At 38.7% G+C, this 16447-nt stretch overlaps 1 pseudogene; it reads left to right on the top strand.

Annotated features, from left to right (window-relative positions):
• Nucleotides 1-409: 409 nt before the first annotated feature.
• LOC113179486 (non-histone chromosomal protein HMG-17 pseudogene) lies at nt 410-712 on the top strand (annotated as a pseudogene).
• Nucleotides 713-16447: the final 15735 nt, after the last annotated feature.

Here is a 16447-nt window from a genome sequence, read left to right as displayed (position 1 = left end):
CTCTAGTTGCTCTTAATGTACACATAGCATCCCTCTGAACTCATATTGAGTCCTTGTAAAATTCTTAGCTATTACTGTGGCAGTATTTCTGCTTCAAGAACCCTCAACAGTGAATTGATATTTAAATCCTATAACTCATAATTCCAGATGAGGACATTTTCTTTATGATCATTTCACAGAAGTGCACGAGGCATCTTCTGCATACTTGAGTACTCATTGGATCCCTTCTCAGGTTTTGGCCCACTTGTCGACCAAATATTTTAGATAAAAAATGTTAAAAGAGTGCTCACTAGTGAAAAATAATATTGAAAAAATATGATAATCGGAGCAGTGTGAAGAAGAAGAGGCGAGAACGACCCCCGGACCGACCAAAGCCGCGCGCTGCTGCATCCCCGCGGCCGTCGCCACCATGCCCAAGAGAAAGGCTGAAGGGGATACTAAAGGAGATACAGCCAAGGTGAAAGACGAAACACAGAGAAGATCTGCAAGGTTGTCTGCCAAACCTGCTCCTCCAAAGCCAGAGCTCAAGCCTAAAAAGGCCCCTGCAAAGAAGGGAGAGAAGGTACCCAAAGGGAAAAAGGGAAAAGCTGACACTGGCAAGGATGGGAATAACCCTGCAGAAAATGGAGAGGCCAAAACAGACCAGGCACAGAAAGCTGAAGGTGCTGGAGATGAAGTGTGTGCGTTTTTGATAACTGTGTACTTCTGGTGACTGTACAGTTTGAAATACTATTTTTTATAAAGTTTTATAAAAATGCAGAATTTTGTTTTACTTTTTTTTTTAAGCTATGTTGTTAGCACACAGAACACTTCATTGTTGTTTTTGGGGGGAAGGAGCATACGTCACTAGTAGAATGTCTCCAAAGCTGGATTGCTGTGGGGGAAGACACCTTTCCCTTCTAGTTTTGAGAGACTTCCTCTTTGTTCCTAAGAGGAAGGGATTCCCTGATGTTGGCACACATAGCCACCTTGGCACAAATGCCTTGTGGTATGGAAAAACTCAAACTCATCTGTATGTCCTCCTCTCCCTCTCTGCCATTGGCATAGACTTAACTCCCCTAAACCTGTTGGGACCTGATTCCCAACAGTTGGTTTTACCAGTGTGTGGGGCAATCTGGACTTTCCAGTGACGTCATTGAGAATAGTGTCCCTCAGAAGAGCAGCAGTTCCTTTTCTAGATTGTGGATCTTCAGATTAATAATTTTTGCTATTTTCCTTTCATTTCCTGAAAGTCAGGGTCGGCTTGTGAAAAGTTGTTAAACAACATGCTAAATGTGAAATGTCAACCCTCACTCTAAACTTTCCCTATTCAGAGCATCAAATGAAGACTTCATTGGGTTTTATAGTGGCTTTCTGATTTAGTAGTCCATTCAAGAAGGGAGTTTGAAAGTTGTTGTGTACTGTTAACGATTGTCTGCCCATGTCCTGCCTGAAATACCATGATTGTTATGAAAAGTATCTTTAATAAAGCTGGATACAGTTTGGCTTGGAAAAAAATATGATAATCATTTCAGATTGGTTAGAGAGCTGGTAATATAGTGATTTTTTGTCAAGCCAGTTTAATGATGAAAAACTTGAGCTGTATGTTACATTAGTTTCTTTTCTTTTTTTAAGATTTATTCTTTTTAGGCATACATGACAGTAGAGTGTTTTGACATATTATATATACAGGGAGTAGAACTTATTTTAATTAAAATAAGGACATTAGTTTCTTTTCTACTATTTATTTTTCCACAATTAGAAAAACTCAAATTTATAATTATAGGTTGCTGAGAAAAGCCACAGATATTAGCTTTGCTTTAAGATAATTCTAGCTGATATTTGGACCAACTTGGATCCCATTTTTTTGAACAATGACATCCATCCCTGATGCACACAGCCATTTTCAGTCAGCCTTTGCTGTTCCTCTTGGCAAGAGGCAAAATCTATTCCATCCTCTATCCTGTGTAGTAGTTTTCTATTGCTGAATAATGAATGACCACAGACTGAAGCTTAAAACAATACAAATCTATTTGCCCACAGGTTCCTTAAGACAACAGTACAGCAGGCTGTGGCTGGGTCTCTGCTCAAGGTCTCAAAAGGCTAAAATCAGGGTCATCCAGCTGCATCCTCATTTAAAGACTCAAGGACTGAACACTCTATTTCCAAACCCCGTTAGGTTATTGGCAGGATTTATTCCTTCCCGTTTTAGGACGGACTTGCTAGCTGTTGGCCAGGGACCACTCTACTGACTTTTTAGCTGTTGGCCAGGGATCACTCTTAGCTGCTAGAAGCCATGCTCAGGTCCTTGTTATGGGCCTCTCTTCCCATCTCAGCAAAGGAGAGCCTCTGTTTCACTGAGTCCTTCTCATACTTTAAATGTCTCTAATTTGCCCTCTGTTAACATACAGAGAAGACTCTGCTTTTAAAGGGTTTATGGACTGAGGAAAGATCCACCTGTATTATGTCTCTCTCTTCAGGTCATTGATTAGTAATCTTAATTACATCTACAAAGTCCCTTTTGCTGTGTAGCATAACCATGCGAATAACACCAGGCTGCATGGACTGAGGGAGTCACCTTAGTATGTGCTACTACACTAAATTTACGCTGGTCTAGGATTTGCTTTGTTCAGAGAAATGTGGCCCTTGGCCTTGAGAAGATTTCTGCTTAACTTTTTAAAATGCTTCATCATACTCTGAGAAATTTCAAGGTAGCTATGTAGAGGACAGCCAGATGTGCCAGTGCACCGCAGCTGGGCTGCTAGCCAACGGTCAGAACCAGCCACAAGTCTCGTGATTAATGCCATTCTCAGATGGTCCAGCCTTGGTCAAGCCACCCTAATCAATACCGAGTGGCTAAGAGCCATGCTGTTTGAGCTGACCCCTGATTTAATTTTAGAATTGTGAGCAAACAAATAATTGTTGTTGTTTTAAGCCATTAAAGTTTGAAGTTTTTATCATATGGATATGCATATGTAGTTTTAAGGTTCTAGTATATCATAAGAATGTAGCATCTCCTACCTATACGTTGAAGTTTGAACATATTGGGTTAAGAGAGAGGGTAAATGTATTCTTCATTCATTCTTTTATCACAGTGGACTTGGAAATAAATGTTTCACTGTTGCAGCTTTTGAATGGGATTTAAAATATTCTGAGTAATATATCAAAGATTTATATCCTAGATGTCTGGAGAATCATTAAGAGTTATTGAAAATTTAAGGTCTTTTTTTTATTGTTGGTAGTTCAAAACATTACACAGTTCTTAATATATCATATTTCACAGTTTGATTCAAGTGGGTTATGAACTCCCATTTTTACCCCGTATACAGATTGCTGTATCACATCAGTTACACTTCCATTGATTTACATACTGCCATTCTAGTTTCATTCAAAGGCACAGGAAGAACCAGCCCCATCTAATAAATTTAAAGGGAGAATGAAAAGCAAAGTTAAGTTGATTTGTGATTACAGCTCACAAGTCCAGTATTTTAGCTATATATACATATGTGAACAAACTGTTTCATCAATTTTTCCACTGAAATTGACTGCCAGAGAACCACTGGTTATGACAGGATATTAGACATTGCTAGGGATCTCCATAACTAGCCTATTGGATTCATCCACCTTATCTATGGATGCTGAAATTCTGGGAAAGGTTTATCTTCCTCTTAGAAAGGGAGACAAACCAGGCACAGTGGTGCATATCTACATTTCCAGCTGCTCTAGAGGCTAATGTGGGAAAAACACTTGAGCCCACAATAGTGGGTGGGCTGCAAACCACTGCTTTTTGAATCTTGGTCAAGGAGAGCCACCTCCTCTATAGAAGTGAGGGAGGTTGTTAGTCACTCTCTCTGTCCAACCAGCAAATGAATGATGTGAGGAAGGAAGCTCAGTCCTCATATCTCAAGGTGGGCCTGGCTCTGCTATGGAGAGCCCTCCAGAGCTCCCGAGGGGGTCAGCCTGAAGTAGACTCCAGCTGAAACTCTAGCTTTGTCCAGCTTTTTTCCTGTCTGTCCTGTCCTGTGCTCTTCCCCAATCACAAGGTTTCTTCTGAGAGTGCTGCTCACAGGATTACTCACCCAGCCCCTCTCTGGCACTTTGGGTATCAGACCTAGGACTGTTGGTGATCACTGAGAGTGTGCTGTAAAATCTTCTTGAGTGTGCATTATGCTCCTTCTTTTCATTGATTTGCATAGAAGTTCCCAGGTTTTTTAATTTCATGGACCTGTGAAGTTCAAAGAGAATTAGAGTTCCCATGTGTGGTTACAAATTTTAGTTTTGCAACAAAATTAAGAAAAACAAAGGCAACAAACACATCCCTGTGACAGGCACCTTTGGTAGCATATTAAAATCTTGTGCTCTTTTTCATTGCTTTCAAAATCTCAACTTTGTGTCAGGGGTCTTGTAGTCAGGCACTTCAGGTTGAACCGGGTTCTTCTCTTGCAGCAAGCTGGGGAAGTGGGGAATCCCACCCCATGGCCAATGATTTGGAATTTAGGGGTGAGTCTTGACTTAGTTTTAGCCAATGGAATATAATGCAGGAATTCTGGGAAAGGTTTATCTTACCCATAAAAAGAGACACAAGCCTGGCATAGCCTTGCCCACCTACAGTCCCAGCTCCTTGGGAGGCTGATCACTGGAGCCCACACATTTGAGACCAGCCTGGGCAACATGATGAGACCCTGTCTCAAAACAACAACAAACAGAAGGAAAAGCAAAAAGGGGGAGACACACTGGGCATGGTGGCACATGTCTATAATCCCAGGGCTCTGGAGGCTGAGATAGGAGGATTGAGAGTTTCAAAGCCAGCCTCAGCAATGGTGAGGTGCTAAGCAACTCTGTGAGACTCTGTTTCTAGATAAAATACAAAATAGGGCTGGGGATGTGGCTTGGTGGTCAAGTGCCCCTGAGTTCAATCCCAGGTGAAAAAAAAAAAAAAAGCTGGGGGCAGGCTGGAGGACACAATGAAGAAAAAGTGCTCTTTAGGGGGAAGATTCAGTTTGATGTTCTTCAGGGTCTGAAGCTTATACAAATTTGGGGGGGTGGTCAGTGAAAGCTTCTGAAGCTTAAAATTCTTTAGTCTCCTAGTAAATTAATGTGGTCCATGGCAGTCTTTCTGATTTTGAATGTTGTTACCTTCTTGTGACAACTGGAACTGCGGCAACCATCTTGAGAATATGAGGAAAGTTAGCTTAAGGGGACAAGACAACATGCTGATTGCAGAGTGAAGATGATAGGAACCTTGTTGGAATCACTGAGCACCTGAAATTTTCAAACTTAATGCCTCTAAGTGCATACTTCTTGTGTGCAAAATGATAGAGCTATCCTATGCCTAAGCCACTTTTTAATAACTTGTAGGCAAAGATATCCAAACAAAAAATTACCATCTACTCCCTCCATTCATTCTCCCCCGACATACACAGATAACCCCTAAATATGTGGAATAGAGATAATCTCAGAATATAGGACATTAAATCAGTTTTATGAAAAACTCCATTTTGTTGACCTAGTTTTTCTTATTGTCTGCACATCCAAAGACAACTCTACCATGGTATTTGGGAAGTACTGGTCTAGGATAGTACTACTCAAAGTACAGTCCGTAGGCCTGTGGATGTGGCTGAGAGGTAGAGTGCTTGCTGCAAGGGAAAAACAGCAAAGTGTGGTCCATGAACTAGTGCTAGTTCATGAATCATTCTTTAAAAATCTTTAAAAAATATGGAAATTGAGAAGAGAATTTAAAAACTTTATAACATTTAGAGATTTGATAGTAATTTTATATCTGTTGAATACAATAATTTAAAATGGGGGGCCTTATGCTTTGTATACTTTTAAGGGTTTTTCCTAATATTAAATCATTTCGTTAAGTTTTAAAGCAGTTTTAGGTTTAAGGGTAAATTATGAAGTTGTATAGAGAATTTCCAAATACCTCCACCCAGTTTCCCTTATTATTAACATTTTATATTACCACAGTACATTTGTTATAATTAATGAACCAATATTGATACATTATTATTAATGGAGTCCATCCTTTATCCCGATTTTGTGTTTAGTCAGATTTTTGTCTCTGTGACCGAAATACATGACAAGAACAACTTAGAGTAGGAGAAGTGTGGGGGCTCACAGCTTCCGAGGTTTCGTCCATGGTCTGCAGACTCCATTGCTTTGGGCCTAAGATGGGGGCAGAACATCATGGCAGAAGGGCCTGAAGGAGGAAAGGTGCTCAGTTCATGGCAGCCAGGAAGCAAAGCATGGGGAACAGCCAGGGGGATACGATATAATCCCCTAGGGCACACTCCCAGCAATCCACCTCCTAGCCACACTCCACCTACCGACAGTTACCAACCAGCACAGTTCATCTTTCAAATTATTAATCCATGAGATGGATTAATCCACAGATTAGGTGACTGCCCTCATAATCTAACCACTCCACCCCTGACCATTCCTGCATGGACGCAGGAGCTTTTGTGGGACACCTCTTATCCAAACCATAGCAGATATCCTTAGTGTTTATCCAATGCCATCCTTCTGTTCCAGAATCCCATTCAGAACTTCATATCACGTTCGTTTTCATGCCTTAGTCTCCTCTTGGCAGTGGTGGTTTCTCAGGCTGTCCTCATTTTCGAAGGTCTTGACAGTGTTGAGGAGTACTGTCAGGTATTTTGTAGAGTGCCCTTCAATTGCGATTTGCCTGATGTTTTTCTCATGATTAATATGTCTTTTGTTCTGTTTTGTTTGGGTACTGGGGATTGAACCTAGGGTCTCCTTACCACAGAGCCACATCCCCAGCCCTTTTTATTTTCATTTTGAGACAGGGTTTCCTCTAAATTGCCCAGGCTAGTCTTGAACTTTCAATCCTCCTGCTTTAGCTTCCTGAGTTGCTGGGATTCCAGGTATGTGCCACCGAACCTGTTTTTAAATTTCATCTTCTAGTATATAATTCATCTTTATTTGTATTTTATAAACGTATCAGTCTACAACAAATTAGGAAAAAACTGTTCTTAGAGCACACATAGTTCTAAACCACTATTGTTCCAGTCCTGGCATGTTAAATTCTCAATGTCTCCTAATGAAACCACTGATTTGCCTTTGGATACAGTTCTTTTTTTCTGAATTCAAGTATTAGGCATGGGGCTCTTAAATTTGAAACTTTAAGTAAATTATCTTCTAAAAATATTCTGTCTTTGACTACCCAAAGTATGTTAGTAAAGCCTTGATATTATACGATACATTTGAAAGAACACACAAACTCTCAACTCTGAAGCAAATCAAGGTCTTTGGCTTCAGAACATTTAAAACAGAAACACAAGGAGTATTATGTGCACCAGAACATAGGCATAATGATTATTTACTACATTCTGGTTCGTTTTGCCTAACTAGTGTTTTTCTTTTTTCTTCTGTCTCTTTTTATTTTTACTTTTTGGTACTAGGGAGTGAGCCCAGGGGGACTTCACTATGAGCTACATCCCCAGCCCTTTTTATTTTTTATTTTGAGACACGGTCTTGCTAAGTTGCTGAGGCTGGCTTAGGACTCACAATCCTCTTGCCTCAGCCTCCTGAGCCACTGGGATCACAGGTGTGGGCCACTGCATCCAGCTCTTTTTCTTCTCTCTCAATTCCACTATACAAACTATACAAACATCTTTTTTGAGAGAGAGAGAGAGAGAGAGAGAGAGAGAGAGAGAGAGAGAGAGAGAGAGAATATTTTAATATTTATTTTCCAGTTTTCGATGGACACAACATCTTTATTTTATTTTTATGTGGTGCTGAGGATCGAACCCAGTGCCCGGCGCATGCCAGGTGAGCGCTCTACCACTTGAGCCAGCCCACTATACAAACATCTTGACCATGGGTAGTCAAACTTTTTTCTTATATTGCATTCCTCAGTGGATATTCAGTGCATCTTCATCCTTTTTTTTTTAATGTCTTCTCTGATTTACTCATTTTGATGATATAAGGAGTCCCCCGAACCTTGTTTCTTTGGGAATTCTCTCTTTGATCTGTGAGTCTGCAGCCTTCTGAAATGAGCCTGCTTTGGGCTTTGATGATAAAAGCTTCATTTGTTGTGCTTCCGCTCTGGAACTTGATTCTTCCAGCTGCAAGGTTTGTGTTAAAGGGTGCATACAAACCATTGTATGCCGCTTCCTTTTGTTTATTTTGTAATTCGTTAAAGCATAGTCAATGTTTTCTTTGTTTAGTGTCATCACCTTTAATTTTTGGTTTAGAGCTCTGTTAACACTTTTGAAGCTTTGACTTTGTCTTGAAAAGCAAGTTTTCACTTCTTTTCTCAGTCCTTTTGGTAGATACACATGTGAACTTGAAGTCATTTTTGGTGGTCCTCCTGTAAGTCAATTGAGTATCTATGCAGGTTTTTTTCAACAATAATATTCTTTAGCCTTTTAAATCCCATTTTAAAGTTGTGCTTGACCCCTCCTTGATCTCCACATAACAGTTGTCACCACAGAAGGCGGAGGAGTGCACACGAGGCTGTCATTCATGCAGTGGTGTGCGGGTGCAAGATTCTGCTGCCTTAACAGGCCGCCTGTGCTTGAAAGGAAACTGCCTCTGTTTCCGGAGGGAAATGCAGGTGTATTTCTAAATGCCATGCCAGAATTTTTTTTTTTTTTTTTTGCTTAGAACCATTTAATTTCCTTACTGTAATTTTGGTTATATTCATCCCTGACTCTGATTTCTAACTTTCAGATATTTATAGTGATTCATTTTTAAATTGTCTTCATTTTAAACAACTCAAATTCATATATTCTCCTGTCAGTGATATTTGCTGTGAGGTTCTTTGCTTCTTCATTTGTTTGTTCTCTAGCTCATTTATTAATAATTCAATTAATCTTTATGGAGAAGCTACTAAGGAAAAATGTTAGTACAAGGTATTAGGATACAGAAGTAAAGGCAGATAGAATTACTGATCTTAAAAACTTTGATTCAGCTGGGCATGGTGGTCATGCCTGTAATCCTAGCTGCTGGGGGGGACTGAGGCAGGAGGATCACAAGTTCCAATGCAGCCTGGGCACCTTAGTGAGACCCTGTTTGAAAATAAAAATAAAAAGGACTGGGGATGCAGTTTAGTTGTAGAACATCCCTGGGTGCAATTTCTAGTACTAAAATAAATAAATAAATATCAACATTTTAAAAAAGAGAAATAAAGAAACTGGTTTAGTTTGGAAAAAAGACATTAAATACAATCATGTGCTGCATAGGGATGTTTCAATCCACGACAGACCACATATACAACAGTACACACAGTATTATGGGTGGTAGTGGGCTAACCCACCTAGGCTCGTGTAAGTACACTTTATGGGGTTCTTACAAGGACAAAAATCACCTAGTGATGCATCTCTTGAAACATGTCTTCACTGTTAAGTGATGTATAACTGAACATATACAAGTACACAATTAAAAATGAATTGTGATTGATACTGTGAAGAATAAGCACAACTATAATTACCTTAGTTTTTGGGATTGGTGCTCGGGAGGTAGGCAAAGGACTCCTCTGTTAGACTGAGACTTGAAGGCTGAGGGGAATTGGCCAGATTGAATAAGGAGAAGGAACTTTCTACAATGAGCCCATATGTTGGGTGGATTTGGCTCTTTTGGCTTTTTTCTTGAGCCTGGAGGATGTTCTTCATTCAAGTCATGTTGATAATCTGCTATGTACGAGGCAGAGATAAACACTTGTATGTGGAAAGAACTATGTATTAAATATTCCTTAATAATTTAGGCAAATAATTTTATTTTTATGATTCTGGGACAATTCCTGCATGTAGAGCTTATTTCCTCTTTTATTTCAGTTGTTGATTAAGAAAATTCTTAAAAGCATTACGGATAGAGGAATCGATTATAAGAGTTGGCAAGAAAAATCATAATCTTGGAATTATTGAAAACCGTTTTGGGGTTTCAGGTTCTTTGTCATTAATATGACAAGCTGGACTGACATTCTTCAAAGCTCCCCCCAGCTTCAAGTTTTAGTCAATTCTAACTTCGGCATTTGCCTCTGAGAAGTCATTCTGACAACATTATTACTTGAAATGTTTTGCTTAAAATATACAAAAGAATTACTTCTGTGAATATAGTTTTAAATTATAGGAAGACATTTGTAAAAATCTCATTTTAACTTAGCTGTCAGTAAATTCCTTAACGTTATTCATTCCTGCTTCAATTCACCAAATGTACCACTGCTTGGAAACTTGCGCTCAAGGAAGCCTGAACTCGTAAGTGTGTGTTCAGGCAGGTGTAATCAGTTGTGTAGTTAATTAGGTATATAAATTTCTTTTTGAATCCCTTGCTACTTAAGCCCTGAGATTTAAAACAGTTATTTGGAACTGGAAAGCAAAGTTTAGTGCCAGGCATTAGATTATTTTCCCCCTCTCCTGCTCAGTTGCAGAAAATTATAAAATACTAAAATCTCAGTCTAGTAATATAGTTATAAAATGCTATATATTTTGTGTAATATGTTGTGTATGTGTACACATATATTGTTAAATGTATTACAGTTCTGGCCACTTATCATTGGCCTGGCTGTTCCCTCATCAAATGAATTAATGAATATTTCAAATGAGCTGTACTTTTATCCAAGGAATAATTTTGGCAGGAAGATGACTTGGATGAACTCTCCTGTTTGTCTTTCTCCAAAGAGAATGTTAGTCTTAGAATCCTGCCACATTACAGCCCACATTTCTGTAATGCATCCCTGTGGACCCCACCTGCCATTTAAATAGAGCAGGAAGTTTCCCTATTCACTGAGAACCAAATCTCTATTATTCTCATGATTCAAGGGAAAATCTAATAACTGTTTAAGTGGGAAATAGGTTTGATGTCTGATAAATCAGGATTGAAATACTGTTTTCATTAATTATTTATTCTTTAATCTTTAGTTTCCTTGTCTGGAAATGTGGCAATAATTCTGTAACCCACATGTGGCAATAATTCTGTAACCCACATGTAAGTGGGTTATGTTGAATTATCCCATACTTAAGATCCAGCTCAGCAAATAGACATTTCTGGGGGGGAAAAAATAAGCCAAAATCTGAATTGAAAAGTAATGAAGACCTTGACTGGAGGTTACCCAGGGAAAAATAAGGGAATTGTATCACACCACACACAAGCAAGTTTCTCTCTTTTTTTCATACTGTGGCCTTAAATATAGCCAGGCAGTACTCTATCACTGAGCCATATCTGCAGCCCACAAATAAGTCTCTAAAATGACTCTAAGTACTTTTACTTTACCCAAGATTTTAGAATCTACGTCGGTTTTCATATATAATTAATTAGGGTAGTACCAAGGTATTATAACAAAGAGTCCCCAAATGCTGTACTTTAGAAGAAAAAAATCCCTCCCCCCATGCTATTAATGATCCTGGCCAATGGGACAGCTCTGCTCCCTGTTATTCAAGAACCCAGGTCCTTTCTAAAGCATTGCTCTGCATTGACATCATTTGCATAGTAAAAGCAAATGGACTCCAGATGAAGCAAAAGGAAGGAAGAGAGTTCAAAGAGATGAAAATATCATTAAAGGCATGGCAATTTTGTTTAGAAACAAAACCCTGATGACAAATTGAGAGTGCTGCAACATTTTGCCAGTTTTTGTTCCCATTCCTCTTTTGATTTCTGATTGAAGCATGACCACTTTTATCATACTGTACAGATAGATATGGGCTTCAGGATACACTATACTGACATATGGCACCTGGGCATTTGGGGAGAAAATCCTAGATTGGACAGAAATGACTTGTAGAGGAGGCTCAACTGGGTGTCTAAAGGCCCTGACTCCTAAATCCACATTTCACTTCTGCTGTCATTGGTGACAACTTACTCACATGACCGAATCTAATATTGGCTACTTGCAAATTGGCTACAATCCTTTACTCTGCCCTGTATCCAAACAATGTGATTTTGTAGCTTCTCCTATTCTTCTCCTCCTCAAGTATCTGGCTTGGATCCACTTTTTGTTTTTGCCAGCAGGAGGTAGCAGAAGTGATGTTGTGTCAGGTCAGAGCCTAGACATTAAGAGGTCTTCTATTTTCTCTCTTGGAAGCCAGCTGTCATGTGAACAAGTGGACAAATCCAATTAGCCTATAAGAAGATGAGAGACCATATGGAGCAGAGCTGAGAGATCCAGCCCCAGTGGATGACCCATAAAGCTGTGAACTAAATAAGTGCTAGTTTGTTTCCTGGGAAGCAGATGCTGAGATGGAGTCAGGAAAGCAAAATAACAAAGAAAGAAAAAAGGAAGGAAGCAGGGTTTGGCCCTGGGGCCATCAGAGCAACAGGTTTCGGACAAGTCTCTGTCAGGTGGACTAGGAGTTTCAAAGCAATGATTGCCCATTAGAGAGTGTAGGAGGGAACAAGTAGTATCTTTCTTTCTCATTGCTAAGGTCATGGCTGAGGCATGTATAACAAAAAACCAGTTAACAAGAAAAAAGCCTACAAATGTATTTAATATAAGTTTTACACAATACTGAAGCCTTTGGGAACAAAGACCCAAAGAAACAGAGAAACATGTATTTTTATGCTAAGTTTGATGAAGCAGCAGATAGTTACACAGATGTGTGATTAGACAAAGCAGATATGATCTAGTGTTAATAAGCTGGGGGCCTATTTGTTCAGATCCTTCTCTGGGGCCCTGAGTCTTCAGAGATTATGACATTCATTTCCTCCAGGCATAGTGAGGGTATCTTTTCCATGAAGGTCTTACAACTTCAGAGAAAGCACAGAGAAATCTTTCATGATGGCTTTGGGGTAGAAGCTGAGAGAAGATTCAAGAAGTTTTCCTGTTTCTGCTGTTTTCCCAAATGCCCAGGTATAATATCATCAGTGTGTGCTGAAGACCATTAAGGAATCCTGGATGGAAATGGCTAGGCCTTTATACCCCTGCTAATGGCTAGCGGCTGCTCTACATCAAGAATGATCTGTTTGAAACCTGTCATTAGACTCTGCTTCTTGCTATCCAGCAATGAGTCTTCTCTGAAGAGGAACCTGAGTGGTTCCTCTCTGTGTTTAGCTTATTATTGTTGTAACTCACTGTTAGAGTTATTTGTTATGCAACAAAAAGCCGATTCCCATAATTGTAAGGGAGGCTAGGAAATATAATTGAGCTGGGAAACCTTTCTTTTTTTTTAAGAGTGGATATAGATGTGTATGTGTAGGTAATTCCAAGTCTCTCTTGCAGCCAGAGCAGAAGCACAATGTTTATCAATCAGAGCATGTACCCTGGACTATGAATTGAAATTAATGATCTGAAGAAGGAGCTCTGTAGAACATTGGTAGCTATCAGCAGGTACAAAGCAATGTCTTCAGCAGCATTATCCAAGATCCAGTGTCAGGGAGTGGAGGTACAAGTTGGCTTTGCCCACTTAAATCACCAGTGCTATTTCCCTGCACCATTGGAGTATATATAGGTTGAGTATCCCTTATCTGAAATGCTTGGGACCAGAAGTGGTTAGGATTTGTAATTTTTTTTTAATATTTGCTTGCATATAATGAGATAGCTTGGGGATCAGATGCAAGTCTAAGCATGAAATTCATTTAATATTTCACACATACTCAAACGCAGAACCTGAACACAATTGTGTGCAATATTTTTGGTATGCCTGTTTTTTGACTGCAACTTGTCACATGAGTACAGGGGTGGAATTTTTCACTCACGGTCAATTTTTCACTCATGTCAGTGCTCAAAAAAATTCTGATTTTGGATTTCCAGATTAGGTTTATGGCCTCTGATAGATTCCGTCAGATTCCCATATCTTTTGAATAGATTTTCTCTTCTGCTTTAATCAGCCAGAGTAGTTCTTCTCCTTATGGATGAGACCCTCACATAAATACAATACTTACTTTTTAATTTCAGCCCACACAAGTGGGAAGCAGGAAACATTCCTTTGTCCTTTGGATGAATTCTTACATCTGGGGAGGCTGTGAAAGGAAGAATGAGGTTGTGTGATAATCTTGATGGAAGGCATTTTCTTCCATTGGGTCAGATTACTTGAGTTTGGCATCTCCTGCCATTTCTTTGCTGGATGTCCTTGGACAATTCTCAGTTTCTAAGTCTCCAACATATCACTTATAATACATGCACCTGTGGTTGTCATGAGGCTATGTTACAGAACACGTGAAAGAGGTCTTTAAATTGTTAAGTACTTAACAAGTGTAAGTTATTTTTAAATATCAAAAATCTAACAAGCTCTTGCTCCAAACCCGATACACTAATTCCCCCCTTGGGACAGTTTGAATAGTAATTAGAGTCAGTTTACAAGGTTGTACACATTCTTCACATAATTTGGGCTTGTTCCAACTTGTTTGTATAATTAATTGGTGGCATTTGCTGTGCCAAATGTACCTTTGATATTTTCTTCTTGCTGTTTAAGTAATAGGAAATACCCAGCTGAATAACTCGTATTTTTTAAGGTTTATTTTAAAAAAGGTCATTATTTGGGATCTAAAATAAAAGAAAATAATTGTAATGTGGACAAAAATCATAACTTTTATAATTATGTATGTAATCCACAGATTGATCTTAGCATTTTTCCATTTTTAGTCTGAAACTTTAGAGTGTGGTTAGAAAACTTAGATAAGGAATAGGGAACCAATCTAAGAGAGAGTAGGCTGGGAGAATAATCACAGAAATATTCTTGATATTATTTGAAAAACATTGTTCAGCCTGTATGTCATGTACATTTATTACCAGCAAATTGAAAACAAATAAGAAAAAAAAATTTCCAAATTCAATTATCACTACTTTGGTAACTTAGGGGTTATTTGCTTATTTTAAGTGTAATTGTCCTTTGCTGTGTAGCATAGCACCCTGAAATATATTTAATGATATAGTTTATGATGCATACAGATTCTGTGTGCAAGGGATTCATTCAGGAGATTGTGCAATGACTTCTTCTGCTCCATGATGTTGGGGGCAACAGCTGGGGAGAGAACTGCTGGGGAACTACAAGCTGGAGATTGCATTATCTGAGCTTTTCCATTCGAAGGTCTGCTGACTGAGCTGGGATGACCTGAAGGCTTGTCTCAACTGGCATTCTTGCCTGGAGTCTGGACCATCTACATTTGGTAGCCCCTGAGTTTTGGGTTTCTTACAGTATAGTGGCTGATTCCCGAGAAGAATTGTTCCAGGGTGAAACCTTTGGAGAGAGCATTACAAGGAGACCACAAAGAAGCCACATGATTTTTTAATGAACTAACTTTAAGAATGCACATAGTGTTTACTTCTCTTGTACTCTACTGGTCAAGTGGTCAGAAGCTTGCCCACATTCAAAGGCAAGGGATATAGGCCCCATCATTCAGTGGAAGAAATATAAAAGAATCTGAGGGTTGTTTAAAACACACATCATATCAGACTTTTTTGTATGTCCTACAACATATACCCATACACACCTACATATACATTTAGATATGCTTTGTAGACAAAAATATCATGCTTTCTGTGTTAAACACAATTTTATATAATGAGGAAAGAAAGCTTTATTGATGATTTTTCAATTCTGAGAAGTTTTATACAATGATATTAAAATGATATCAAAGTACCTCTTAGAGTTTTTTTCTTAATTTTTTTTTAGTTATAGATGGACACAATACCTTTATCTTATTTATTTTTATGTGGTGCAGAGGATCAAACCCAGTGCCTCACACATGCAAGGCAAATGTTCTACCACTGAGCCACAACCCTAGCCCCATCTAAGAGCTTATTGAAGGATAATTCAGTCAAAAAAATAAAAATTTGAAAAGATGATATTCATCGAGAGTTACAAAATATAGGTCTAAACAAGTGATAACTTTTCAAATTTCAAAATTATTATTTGAGTTCAACATTTTATTTGAGGACTACACACCCAGCCCTAAGGTGAAAAATGGAATTAAATACAGTGTTATTTCACCTTAGATATTTCTTAATACAACATTAATATTCCATGTAGCAAAGTCATGGTCTGACTTTTTTTGTGTCAGAAACAGGCCATTGGGGAATTCCTCAAACATAGTAGTAAATGAAGTCACCTGGGCTTTGCACATGTAAACTGATCAGAAGGTGTAGGCTCAGCTTTGCATTCTGCATTTCTAAAATTCTCCAGCATGAAGTTGCAGGCTCCTTAGCAGACCTTTTTTTTTCTTTCTTTTTTTTTTTTTTTTTTTGAGTGGCAAGAGTTAGAAGAGGGGGAAGACCCAAGTGGGAAAACACCCTGCTGAGCTCATAGCCTTTAACTTTTTTAATTATAGAGAAAACACACATTTACATTGTAAAATTTATATGTTGCAGAAACAACCCCTTTCATGACTACTATCATTTTCAGAATGGAAAATAAGATTGACATTTATGTGTTGAACTTTATGTGATTTCCATGCATTATCTGATTTAACCCTTAGTCAACCAAATGAGAGAAATAATATTGTTATTTTTATTTCACAGATAAAGGAATGAAAACTTAGTGGGATTAACCTGCTCATCATCACAGTTAGA

Source organism: Urocitellus parryii, chromosome 6 (assembly GCF_045843805.1).
Source record: "Urocitellus parryii isolate mUroPar1 chromosome 6, mUroPar1.hap1, whole genome shotgun sequence".
Lineage (NCBI taxonomy): Eukaryota > Metazoa > Chordata > Mammalia > Rodentia > Sciuridae > Urocitellus > Urocitellus parryii.
Note: the sequence above shows the minus strand (reverse complement) of the source record. Positions and strands in the feature narration are given on the sequence as shown.